The 13,136-nt window shown below is 42.4% G+C and overlaps 1 protein-coding gene and 1 non-coding gene across 6 annotated transcripts in view; both read left to right on the forward strand.

Annotated features, from left to right (window-relative positions):
* Nucleotides 1–13,136, forward strand: part of PRR5 (proline rich 5) — a 192,439-nt gene that overhangs the window by 50,609 nt on the left and 128,694 nt on the right. The window lies entirely within an intron of this gene.
* LOC130267804 (U2 spliceosomal RNA) lies at nt 12,525–12,711 on the forward strand. Its single transcript, XR_008843290.1, has one exon. It is a non-coding gene; the product is annotated as a U2 spliceosomal RNA (small nuclear RNA).

Here is a 13,136-nt window from a genome sequence, read left to right on the forward strand (position 1 = left end):
ATATACAGATAGAAGTGGGAGGGGAGGTGTATAACAACTATATGTCCTGATCCCATGGAAATAGTAGCAGTATATAGATAGAGCTGGCAGGTGATGATGCCATCATGTAGTTCAAAGGGGAAATCAAAACCCCCGAACTGACATCCTGTTCTGACACATTAAGCACTGGAAGGTCCGGAGAGTCAGACTGTCGATCACATGACCCAGTTACAGTAATGAAACGTATAGATGCAGCTGTGCTGGGATAAAACAGATGGCGCTGTAGGACTAGTGATGGTGAGTGTGCCTGATATGTTTTCAGCTAGCTCAGTCTATGTAGAAGGAAATCAGTCGATCTTTTATAAGGTAGAACATATGGTAGGGATGGGAAGTCAAGGCCGGGGAGGTACGAGGTATCCACCATGTCTTCTTGTACATAGGAATGCCCGATTCTCAGAGAAGTCCTGCCATTGAATCCCCAGGCTCTGTGTAAACCAGGACTTTATTAGCTATTAAAAACATTGCAAAAAAATGTTGACATTACTCGCTCGGCTGCTCCGTAACCGACCGGTCAGGTGATTTTTTTTATCTTTTTTTTTTTTTTTTTGCTGGGTTCTCGACCCACAGGGACAGGAACAAACTACAGAATGAAAATGTCAGGGAGCGGCGCTGACATCAGAGCTCCAGCTGTTACCTCATAAAATCACTATTAACTTTCCGCCCGGACAAACACCGCGGCAGAGCAAATACGAAATCTCTATGTGATTAAGTGTAGGCTTTAGAGATATCGCAATTTTTATAAAAAAAATTAAAATAAAAAAATGTATATATATATATATATATATATAACCATGTCAGATCTGTTTATATCTGGCCACAAAACAGGACAGGGTCATCGTCCGTCCGTCCCCCCCCCCCCCCCTGCTTTTTGGGCCAAGAAATACAAGAATTAACCCCCCTTTAGGAAATGAGTATTTACAGGCTTATTGAAAGCAAATAACTACATAAGGCAGTGTTTCCCAACCAGTGTACCTCCAGCTGTTGCACAACTACAACTCCCAGCATGCCCGGACAGCCGAAGGCTGTCCGGGCATGATGAGAGTTGTAGTTGTGCAACAGCTGGAGGCACACTGGTTGGGAAACACTGCAATAATGGGTTAAATTACCTTACAAAATATTCATTAAAATATATATATATATATATATATATATATATATATATATATATATATATATATATATATATATAATGGTGCCTTCTAGGAGTAAAATATCACATGACATATGACCAAAGAAAATAATGTTTGACTAACACAATAAATTTACAAGCAATGGGAAATAATAATATCAAACCAAACCTAAAATATCAATAAATAAATACATAAAACATTTTTGAAAGAAATGAATGCACAAATAAATAAATTAGGAAAAAATTTAAAAATAAATATAAATTAACAAACAAAAAGTAATAAATAAATACATAAATAAAAAATAAAAAAAAAAATAAAAAACTGAATAAATAAATACATACATAAATAAAAACTTAATTTTTTTTTAAATAAACAAATACTGAATAATGAATGAATAAATAAATATATACCGTAAATAAATGTAGAAACATTAAAAAATTAACACATAAATAAATATAAATAAACAAAAACTAATCAATACATAAATAAAAACAAATAAAAAAATAACTGAATGAGTGAATGAATTAATACCGTATATACTCGAGTATAAGCCAAGTTTTTCAGCACGATTTTTCGTGCTGAAAACGCCCCCCTCAGCTTATACTTGAGTGAACTCTCCGCGCATGAACGTCCCTGTACGTCATCGTCAAGGCAACTAATTGATGTTGCTGAGCCCGCTCATATTGTAGTGATCGTCAAGGCAACGTCACTAGTCCGGGGCAGGCCCGGAGCACGGAGAAGAGGGCCCCCCGGTTAAAATGGACAGCCCAGAATGACTAACCCTCCCCACCGGATGGTCTCTGTAGCATAGATGCCCCGGACCAGCTCACCCTAACTTCCCGCCAAGGGGAGGTGAGTAAAAAACTAAAGGGGGGGGGGTCTGGATGATGACGAAGGCTGCAGTGGTCTTCAATCTGCGGAACTCTAGAGGTTTCAAAACTACAACTCCCCGCATGCCCAGACAGCCGATGGCTGTCTGGGCATGCTGGGAGTTGTAGTTTTGCAACATCTGGGCGTCTGCAGGTTGAAGACCACTGATGAAGGGATTGACAGGTGGTGATGATGAAGGGGGGGATGATGACGGGGGTCTGGATGATGACATGGGGGGATGATGTATTTCCCACCCTAGGCTTATAGTCGAGTCAATAACTTTTCCTCGGTTTTTGGGGTGAAATTAGGGGCCTCGGCTTATATTCGGTTCAGGCTTATACTCGAGTATATACAGTAAATAAATTAATTAAATTTGAAAAAGTAAAAATAAATACATAAATAAATAAACAAAAACTAATAAATGCATGAATAAAAACAAATAAATAAATAATTGAAAAAGTGAATGAATGAATGAATAAATTAATTCATTTTGAAAATTTTTTAAATATAAATACATAAATAAATATAAATAAATAAACAAACAAAAATTAATAAATAAAAAAAATAAATAAATAAATAATTGAATGAGTGAATGAATGAATGAATGAATAAATAAATTAATTCATTTTGAAAAATGTAAAAATAAATACATAAATAAATATACATAATTAAACAAACAAAAACTAATAAATACATAAATAAAAACAAATAAATAAATAAATAATTGAATGAGTGAATGAATGAATAAATAAATAAATACATTTTTAAAAATGTAAAAATAAATACATAAATAAATATAAATAAATAAACAAAAACTAATAAATAAATCAATACATAAATAAATATACATAAATAAACAAATAAATAAACATAGAATACAGATTTACCGATCACCTTTACTCTCTATGTTTTCGGACATTGGGATAGCATTAGAGATCTGGTTTTACCAGTTGTAGGACACTTGTAGGTCAGGAATTGCTGCCCTCCCCTTAGAGAAAATCTCCACCCTAGTGTGAGAACTTTTTTGGTAAAATGAGAGTTGACCGACCCGCTGCTAGAACAAGAAGGCAAAGCATCTCCTCTGAATGTCTTAAGAAGTGCCTTTCCATCGCACGTGTGTATACGTAAGTTTTGCACAATTTTTTATAATCAGTTTTGTCCCCACAATTTTTTTTTTTTTTTAAAGAATTGATACTATTCTCTGCCATGGCACACAGTGTGTGGCACTAGTATACCCTAGTGGCACATTGTGTGATGTTATTATATCCATGCAGCACAGTGTGTGACACTATTATATCCATGCAGCACAGTGTGTGGCACTATTATATCCATGCAGCACAGTGTGTGACACTATTATATCCATGCAGCACAGTGTGTGGCACTAGTATACCCTAGCGGCACATTGTGTGATGTTATTATATCCATGCAGCACAGTGTGTGACACTATTATATCCATGCAGCACAGTGTGTGACATTATTTTATCCATGCAGCACAGTGTGTGACACTATTATATCCATGCAGCACAGTGTGTGACATTATTTTATCCATGCAGCACAGTGTGTGACATTATTTTATCCATGCAGCACAGTGTGTGACACTATTTTATCCATGCAGCACAGTGTGTGACACTATTATATCCATGCAGCACAGTGTGCAGCACTGTTAATCCCTGGTGGCACAGTGTGCAGCACTGTTAATCCCTGGTGGCACAGTGTGCAGCACTGTAAATCCCTGGTGGCACAGTGTGCAGCACTGTAAATCCCTGGTGGCACAGTGTGCAGCACTGTTAATTCCTGGTGGCACAGTGTTAAATCCTGGTGGCACAGTGTGCGGCACTGTTATATACTGGTGCCACAGTGTGTGGCACTGTTATATCCTTGCGGCATATACAGTATGTAGCATTTTATAATTGCCCCCTCCCCCGCACGCACACACACATACTTTTGTCCTGGCCATCAGTGTGTCCCCCCAAAAAAAAATATATAAGCTGGAGACACCACACTGACTAACAGGAGACGTGACCTCCGCCCCCACCGCGCAGTGCAGGCACTGGACATCACTTATTGGCGCCTGAACTGTGGAGCGAGAAGAGCACGGCCCAGCGATAGTGCGGAGAATATCCCTGCCTGGGACAGGTACATATTGCGTTTTGTTTTGTGGTCGCCGCTCGGTGCAGCGCCATTTCATGCTAGGGATGTTAGGGACCCGCTACTTACAGGTGGCCGTGACGTGACTAGTGGGCTGGCACTTCATGATCATCAAGTAAACTAATGACTAGGGTTGGGTGCGAATATTCGCATTTCGAATTTTTATCGCGAATGTTGCAAATCTGCGAATATTGCGAATATATTCGATATATATTCGAAATTACGAATATTCACTTTTTTCCGCATATGCGCATATTCCCATATGTGAATATTCGCATATGCGCATGTTCGCATATTTGATTATTCGCATATTCCTTCGTTTCACTTGTGGGCCAATTAGAATGATGCAAATACACTTGTCAGAGGTTATCAACAACATCTCTAGCAACCAATAGTAAAGTTGCCCACCCCCTCACTGTTTTCTTCCACGAATACGCGAATATAAGAATATACAAAATTTGCGAACAACCGGTACCAACAAGCCTGGAGCATCAAAAATGGTGCTCCTGGGCCTAGGCGGTAAAAGGCTTGCGTTATTTAGGCTGGGGACCCTGGTAATGTCAGGCTGTTGCTGCTTGGTTGGTATCTGGCTGACAATATAAATACAGGGAACCCTATGTGTTTATTTTTGTAAATTTATTTATGAAAAAAAAAAAACACATAGGGTTCCCCGTATCTTTTTTCTCAGCCAGATACCAACCAAACAGCAACAGCCTGACGCTACCAGGGTGGGTGAGGACCATTGTTACTGGCCCTCCCCAGCCTAAATAAGGCCAGCCTGTTACCGCTTAGGCCCAGGAGCGCCATTTTTGATGATCTGGGCCTTTTGGAACCGGCTCTTCCCGGCACCCCTGTGGCAGTGGGTACCGGGGTAATAATTGGGGGTTAGCGCTAGCTGTTTTTGGGGCTAACACTAACCCCCGGCTTAGTAATGGATTCTGTCAATAAGACGGCTTCCACTACTAAGCCTGAAAATTCCATTAAAAAAAAATATGACACATTGGAAACATTATTTTATTTTAAAAAACAGTCCCCCAAAAGCCCTCGTTAACCACTTTATTAAAAGAAAAAAAATCTAGTTCATCGCCATAATCCACCGAATCCACCGCAATCCTCTGTTTACACAGATCTCAAACAAGAAGAAAAAAGAAACACAAAAAAATGGGTTAGGATTCCGGCGGAATTCCGGGTGGAGGGTGAACCGGTCCGGGCTGTCCTTCTTCTCCAGGGGTCCTCTTCTTCACTCCGGGCAGGCTCCGGCCTAGTAACGCTGCATAGATGCTGCTGCGCAGCGACGCACCTGACGTCATGGCGTAGCGGCGTCTATGCAGCGTACTAGGCCGGAGCCTGCCCAGAGAGGAGAAGAGGACCCCCGGAGAAGAAGGACAGCCCGGACCGGTTCACCCTCCACCCGGAATGCCGCCGGACACTACAGGAAGGATGGATGGCCCGGACCACCCCCATTACGGGTAAGTTACATTTTTTTTATTGACTTGGAGGGTGGGGGAGGGGCCCGACCGGTATAGCGGTATGGGCAAAAATCCATACCGTGGGAGAAAAAAAAAAAACGTATCCGGTTCATACCGGTGTACCGCCCAGCACTACGGTGGGTGGTGCGGTGGGTCGGGGGGGCGGTCGCGGTGCGGCGGGTCGGGGGGGGGCTTCAGCGGTGCGGTGGGGGCGGTGCGGGGCATTATCGGCTCATCGGCAAGGTAATTGCCGATACCGATAATGCCCAAAATCGTGATTATCGGCCGATAATATCGGCCATACCGATAATCAGTCGATCCCTAATATATATATTAGGGCTGCAGCTAAGGACTATTTTAATAATCGATTAGTTGTCGATTATTTTATCGTTTAATCAGAAAAAAACGTCAAAATGCGGAAATGAGGGGTTCAGCTGATTCTACTTGGCCATATTAAAAGTATTCTTGCATGTGATGTCACCAAACCGCAATTTATTTATTTTTAAGTTTACGCTGGTTGCTATACAGGGTCGTTATTAATGATCCTGTACAGAAACCAGCATAAATGTGATACTGCCGCATGGGTAACTGTCTCAACTATTAAAATAAAATGTTAATGATTTACTAATATTTCATTTTAAAGTTGAGACAATTAGCCATGCAGCAATATCAGATATGTAAACATTTTTATTTTTTTTTACGATTTTTGTATCGCAATAGGAAAAGGCGGAGCTAATTTTTATTGGGGGACGGTTTATTTACATTTAATTTGTTTTCACTTTACACTTTTTCTATAGCACTCCTATACACATGGGGGTATTTGCAGACTGCAGAGCATTGCACCCGAACCCATGTCTGTAGTACAGACACTAGGATGCAATGCTCTGCACCCCCATGTCTATAGCAGTGTATATGTACTACATGCACTCTGTTTTACCCATGGGGGTATGTGCAGAGCATTGCTCCTTTGTGTCTGTACTGAGGCCCCTGTTACTGCAGCATTGCTTATTGACACACACATGGTGGGTATCTGCAGAGCATTGCACCCTAGTGTCATCTACAGACACTAGGATGCAATGCTCTGCACAAACCCCCATGTGTATAGTAGTGTAAGTATGCACACTGCTATACACATAGTAGTATGTGCAGAGCATTGCGTCCTAGTGTCTGTACTACAGACACAGGGGTGCAATGCCCTGCATATACCCCTATGTGTATAGCAGTGTGCATGTAGTACACACTTACACTACTATATACATGGGGGTATGTGCAGAGCATTGCACCCTTGTGTCTGTACTACAGACACAAGGGTGCAACACTCTGCATATACCCCTATGTGTATACCGGTAAGTAGTGCACACCGCTTTACCGGTGGGGGTTTGTGCAGAGCATTCCACCCTTGTGTCTGTAGTACAGACACAAGGGTGCAATGCTCTGCACATACCCCCATGTGTATAGTAGTGTAAGTGTGTACTACATGCACACTGCTATACACATAGGGGTATATGCAGAGCATTGCACCCCTGTGTCTGTAGTACAGACACTAGGACGCAATGCTCTGCACATACTACTATGTGTATAGCAGTGTGCATACTTACACTACTATACACATGGGGGTTTGTGCAGAGCATTGCATCCTAGTGTCTGTAGATTGACACTAGGGTGCAATGCTCTGCAGATACCCCCCATGTGTGTGTCAATAAGCAATGCTGCAGTAACAGGGGCAGGGCACATTAAACTGCAGGAAACTGTCCTACCGGCGGCAGTAGTACAGCGTCCTCCACGGCAGGCTGAGGCTCCATAAGTGTAGAGCGTCCACAAGCGGCGGGGGAGGGGAGGAGTTCTGAGAAGCTGCCGCACACGTGATTGGTGAGCAGTGGGTAGCGGAGGGTGGGACAGGGACTAGACTAACTTAACAGAGGCTGCGGCGGTGCGGACTAGCGTCTGACCACGCACCCGCAGCAGTGTTATCACAACCGGAACCCGGACAACGAATCGGCCGATTATTCGATAACAGGATTCATCGACAACGAATCCCCTTATCGAATTTTATCGATAATGTTGAATAATCATTGCAGCCCTGATATATATATATATATATATATATATATATATATATATATATATATACTTAATATTTTGTTTCGGAGCATTTGTTATGGAAAAATTAAGAAAGTCATTTACAATACCAGCCCTCTTATAGATGAGTAGATAAAAAAAAAAATGATTGCTTAAGTTATGGCTTTAAAAACGAAAAAGAAAAAACAAAAATTGGCTAAGTCTTAAAAGGGTTAATTGAAGGGATCCCTCATTCAAGATGTATACGTCACTAAGCCAGGTTAGAGGATGGCAATAAAGATCCTCCATCGTGTCTATAACACAGACACATTGATATCAGTGAACATTGATGTAATGCTTCATGTCTCCTGTGGGGGCGCTGCAGGAAAACGAAACACTCTCTGTACAGCTGCAGAGAAGGGACAACATTTCTAAGAAAATGACTAAAAAAATAAATAAAAAATAAAGTAGACTATCCCTTTAATGTAACCCTTTCCTGTCGCTATGGCCTCTGAGGTGATGGTTTTGACAAACCCCAGCATTTAGCTGCAGCCGCCATAATCCCGACCTCTGGATATAATGACAACCGGCGGTGACCGTATGACATGGGATTGTGGTGAGAGGCTGAGGCCTGGTGGTGCTGGGAAGCCTCAGACCTCATTACGGCCCCTGGCTTCCTTCCCGTAGGCTTTTTCTTGGATTAGAAATGGACGGCTGCAGCTAGATTTAACCTGCTGGGTATCAGTGTCATGAAGGGAGCCGGCGCCGAGAGCTGTGGTCACCGGAGACGGACTGTGCAGGTCCTGGGGGATGGGGCAGTCTGGGGTGCGGCCATGTAATGTTGTTATCTTTGCCCTCTCTCTTTTTATAGAGCAGGGGTCTATAAAGTGTGGCCCTCCAGATGTTGCAAAACTACAACTCCCAGCATGCCCGGACAGCTGTTGGATATATAGAGGGGAAAAGCTTACTGTAGGGGGGGCCTATACATGGGAGCAAAGCTAACTTAAAGGGGGCATATACACAGGGGCAAAGGTAATTATGGAGGGGGGCTATATACAGGCGGTAAGCTAACCAAGGGGGCCCTATACACAGGCAAAGGTAACTACAGGGGGGGGGGGGGGGAGGCTATATACAGGGGCAAAGGGGCCGAGAAGCACCACCTGGAGATCCGATTTCTATGGTTGCATAGTACTAACCCACACTACTGTAGTCATCAATTCAGTATTACATTTCCAGGAGGAGTAACAGAGGGCTGGCATTAGAAAACAAGCTCCAGGTGGGTCCACTTAAAAAATAAATAAAATAAAAAAATAATAATAATAAAAAAAAAAAAAAATACACACACACACACACATATATATATATACTAAGTGTGTGTATCCAATTAGGACAGTCCCTTTCTCTATACTCTATTACGGCCTATGAATGTCGTATAGGACAGTGATCTTCAACCTGCGGACCTCCAGATGTTGCAAAACTACAACTCCCAGCATGCCCGGACAGCCGTTGGCTGTCCGGGCATGCTGGGAGTTGTAGTTTTGCAACATCTGGAGGTCCGCAGGTTGAAGACCACTGGTATACGGGATACTAGTCATGTGACTAATGTGACTAAAGGAGTTATCCAGGAAAAAACTTTTTTTTATATATATATATATATATATATATATATATATATATATATATCAACTGGCTCCAGAAAGTTAAACAGATTTGTAAATGACTTCTATAAAAAAAAATCTTAATACTTTCAGTACTTATGAGCTGCTGAAGTTGAGTTGTTCTTTTCTGTCTAAGTGCTCTCTGATGACACCTGTCTCGGGAACTGTCCAGAGTAGAAGCAAATCCCCATAGCAAACCTCTTCTACTCTGTGCAGTTCCCGAGACAAGCAGAGATGTCAGCAGAGAGCACTGTTGCCAGACAGAAAAAAAACAACTTAACTTCATCAGCTGATAATTATTGGAAGGATTAAGATTTTTTAATAGAAGTAATTTACAAATCTTGTTAACTTTCTGGAACCAGTTGATATATATATATATATATATATATATATATATATATATATATAATCTCAAGTTTTTTCCTGGAATACCCCTTTAACAAACAAATTATGGGTTGAAACACATAGCTGCTTTTCTTCCTGAAATAGCGCCATTCATGTCCTCAGGTTGTGTGTGGCATTGCAGCTCAGTTCCATTTAAGTGACAGGAGCAGAATTGTAATACCACACACAGCCTGAGGACAGGGGTGGCGCTGTTTTTGGAAAAAAAAGCAGCTATGTGTTCCTAATCCTGGATAATTCCTGGTAAATAATGTTTCTATAATGATAAAAAATTGTATAATTGAAAACATTTTTTCAAGGAAATACAGATCATGTCATGTAAACATTAAAGGGGTATTCCAGGAAAAAACTTTTTTTTATATATCAACTGGCTCCAGAAAGTTAAACAGATTTATAAATGACTTCTATTAAAAAAATCTCAATCCTTCCAATAATTATCAGCTGCTGAAGTTGAGTTGTTCTTTTTCTGTCTTACCACAGTGCTCTCTGCTGACACCTCTGCCTGTCTCGGGAACTGCACAGAGTAGAAGTGGTTTGCTATGGGGATTTGCTTCCACTCTGGACAATTCCCGAGACAGGTGTCATCAAGAACAACTCAACTTCAGCAGCTCATAAATACTGAAAGGTTTAAGATTTTTTAATAGAAGTAATTTACAAATCTGTTTAACTTTCTGGAGCCAGTTGATATATAAAAAAGTTTTTTCCTGGATAACCCCTTTAACTCTCGAGTCACATGACTAGTATCCCGTATACCAGTGGTCTTCAACCTGCGGACCTCCAGATGTTGCAAAACTACAACTCCCAGCATGGAAGGAAAACATTTTGGAAATTTAGCCTAAAATATATTTTAAAAATATTGATTTGGGGGGAGATTTATCAAAACCTGTGCAGAAGCAAAGTTGCTGAGTTGCCCCTAGCAACCAATCAGATCTTTCATTTTTCAGAGGTCTTTTCAAAAATGAAAGTAGTGATCTGATTGGTTGCTATGGGCAACTCAGCAACTTTTCCTCTGAACAGGTTTTGCTAAATCTCCCCTTTATTTTTATGTCTTATGTTTATTTAGAATATTATTATTATTATTATTTTTTTTTTCTTTTTGTCGCCGGACATAGTGACAAAGTTACTCGGCCAGTTTTAGAAGAAGTAGTTGTCTGGTTTTGTAAAGTGGAAATTTTCGAAGCGGCGGTGTTATGGTTCAGCGGGTTTTTGATTCACTAGTTTAATGTTCGGCGAGGACGGGATGAACTGCTCGCCGCCCACGTGCTGGAAACCAGCTCTGCTGTGAAGAATCGGCCTGAGGTAGCACGGAGGAACCTGAATGTCACATTGAAATACTCGCCGTCACCTTGTAAACCACTATTTATGTGATATTTATGGGCCGCGCTCCATTTATGTTATTGGAGCATTTTAACCACTCACCACATCCAGCGATAGGAGAGTAGGCGCTATTCGTGCTGAGGTTTACTGGCCTGGATTATTTTGAGTTAAAATCTTACTTATAGGCCATGTTCACGCAAGAGGTGTGTTTTGGGGCACGAAACGGGGTCAAATTTTACGGCTGTAATTCTTGCCTTTTTTGTCTGTAAAGTTTACATCATTATTCTATAGCTGTAAAAAAAAAAAAAAAAAGGAGTTTGGACGGCCATTTTGTTTGTGTTTTATGCGCTTTTTTAAAGGGGATGTCTCATCCTAAAAATTGCTAAAAAAAACTGTTCCCTATCCACAGCATAGGGGATATGTTTTAGATCATGGAGGGTCCAATAGCTGGGACCCCCCACAATCTCCTGTACAGGGACCCAGATCTCCCCGGGAGAGGCGTGTCTTGACCCCCGCCACTACCCCCCTCCCATAGACATGAATGGAGGGGGCGTGATGTAACGTCAAAAGGGGCGTGGCATGAAGTCACATCTTCGCCTCGGGGGCAAATCCCGGCACAGAATGCAGGGTGCTGCACGGGGTTCACAGCGGCGGGACCCCCTGCGATCAGACATCTTATCCCCTTTGGATAGGACATAAAATGTCTACGGCCCGAATACCCCTTTAAAAGGAGAACTACGGGATTGAAAAATGTATCCCCTATCCTAAGGCTAGGGGATAAGTTTCAGATTGCGGGGGTCCGACCGCTGGTGCCCCCCACGATCTCCCGTACGGGGCCCCGGCTCTCTGCATAGAGAGCGAGTGTGGACCACCGCACGAGGCGGCGGCTGACACGCACCCTCCATTTACTGCTATGGGAGAGCCGAAGCGCAGCGCTTCGGCAGTTTCCGGCTCTCCCATAGCAGTGTATTTTGGGGGGCGTGTCGGCCGTTGCTTCGTGCGGTGGTCAACACGCCCTCTCTAACCAGAGAGCCGGGCCCCTGTTTGCTGATGTATTCTGGCACATATTTGTGAGTGTAAACACGTAAAAAAAACTGGAATATTGCAAGCAAAGGCCAAATTTGCATAAAATGTAGGTAATGCTCAAAAACCAGTCCAAAAAGGAAAAAAACACCTCAAAAATGCTACAAATGACACACAGCATATTTTTGGGTAAAAATACTTTGCACCTGGATGTTTTAATATCTGATGTTTTTCTGAGGCTTTGGGCTCAGTGTCAGTTTTCCAAAATTGCAGCATGTCGAGACTATGGCATTATTATTTCTTTTGTGACAAAATCTTGGCAAGTAATATAGAAAGCAATGTGGGTTTAGCATTGGCAGTAAGATATTAGCTGGGCACCAATAGGGAAATATGAATCGCCACAGACCTACATGGCTTCTCGGCCTTTTGGCTAAGATCAAGTGTAGTATCTGTTCTCCTCAGTTTCATACTGGTGGAGAAGTCCCACTGGTGTGGTGCTGGTGGGGGTGGGTGCTGCATGTAGGAGGCAGGTCAACCGGGGCGTTCCGGGGCCGGTTCTGAGGAATCAGCTCGATGGCTGTCCTGATGTGACCTGTTTCCTCCGGGTCTCGCCATGAGGTAGAGGGGTGTAGAGCCGAGGTACTTCTCTGCCTCGGGGAGTGGTGACCCTGAGGTGCCGAAACTCACTGGGTGTTATAGCTCACTGAGTGAAAGCAGTGCACCATTACTCTTCACCTTTGGCACTCACCCTTGGTATCCCGGCCTTCTAGCTAGGATCAGGGCAATTTTTTTAGATCCGGCCGGATGACCGGGCAGTATATCTGCACTTATCCACTTATTTATTTTTTTGTGTTTTGTCACTGTGCCACTTTGTGTGTTTTGTTTGTACACAGGATTTGTCAGGATGTGGTAGCCCTTCTAGGTGTCCCTCCTGGCGGTCTAGGGGAGGTTTGTGTGGCCATTAGGTTCCTCACCTCCCTGCAACCCCTGGGCATCTTGGCTTCGGTCAAGATGCCATCAGT

Source organism: Hyla sarda, chromosome 4 (genome assembly GCF_029499605.1).
Source record: "Hyla sarda isolate aHylSar1 chromosome 4, aHylSar1.hap1, whole genome shotgun sequence".
Lineage (NCBI taxonomy): Eukaryota > Metazoa > Chordata > Amphibia > Anura > Hylidae > Hyla > Hyla sarda.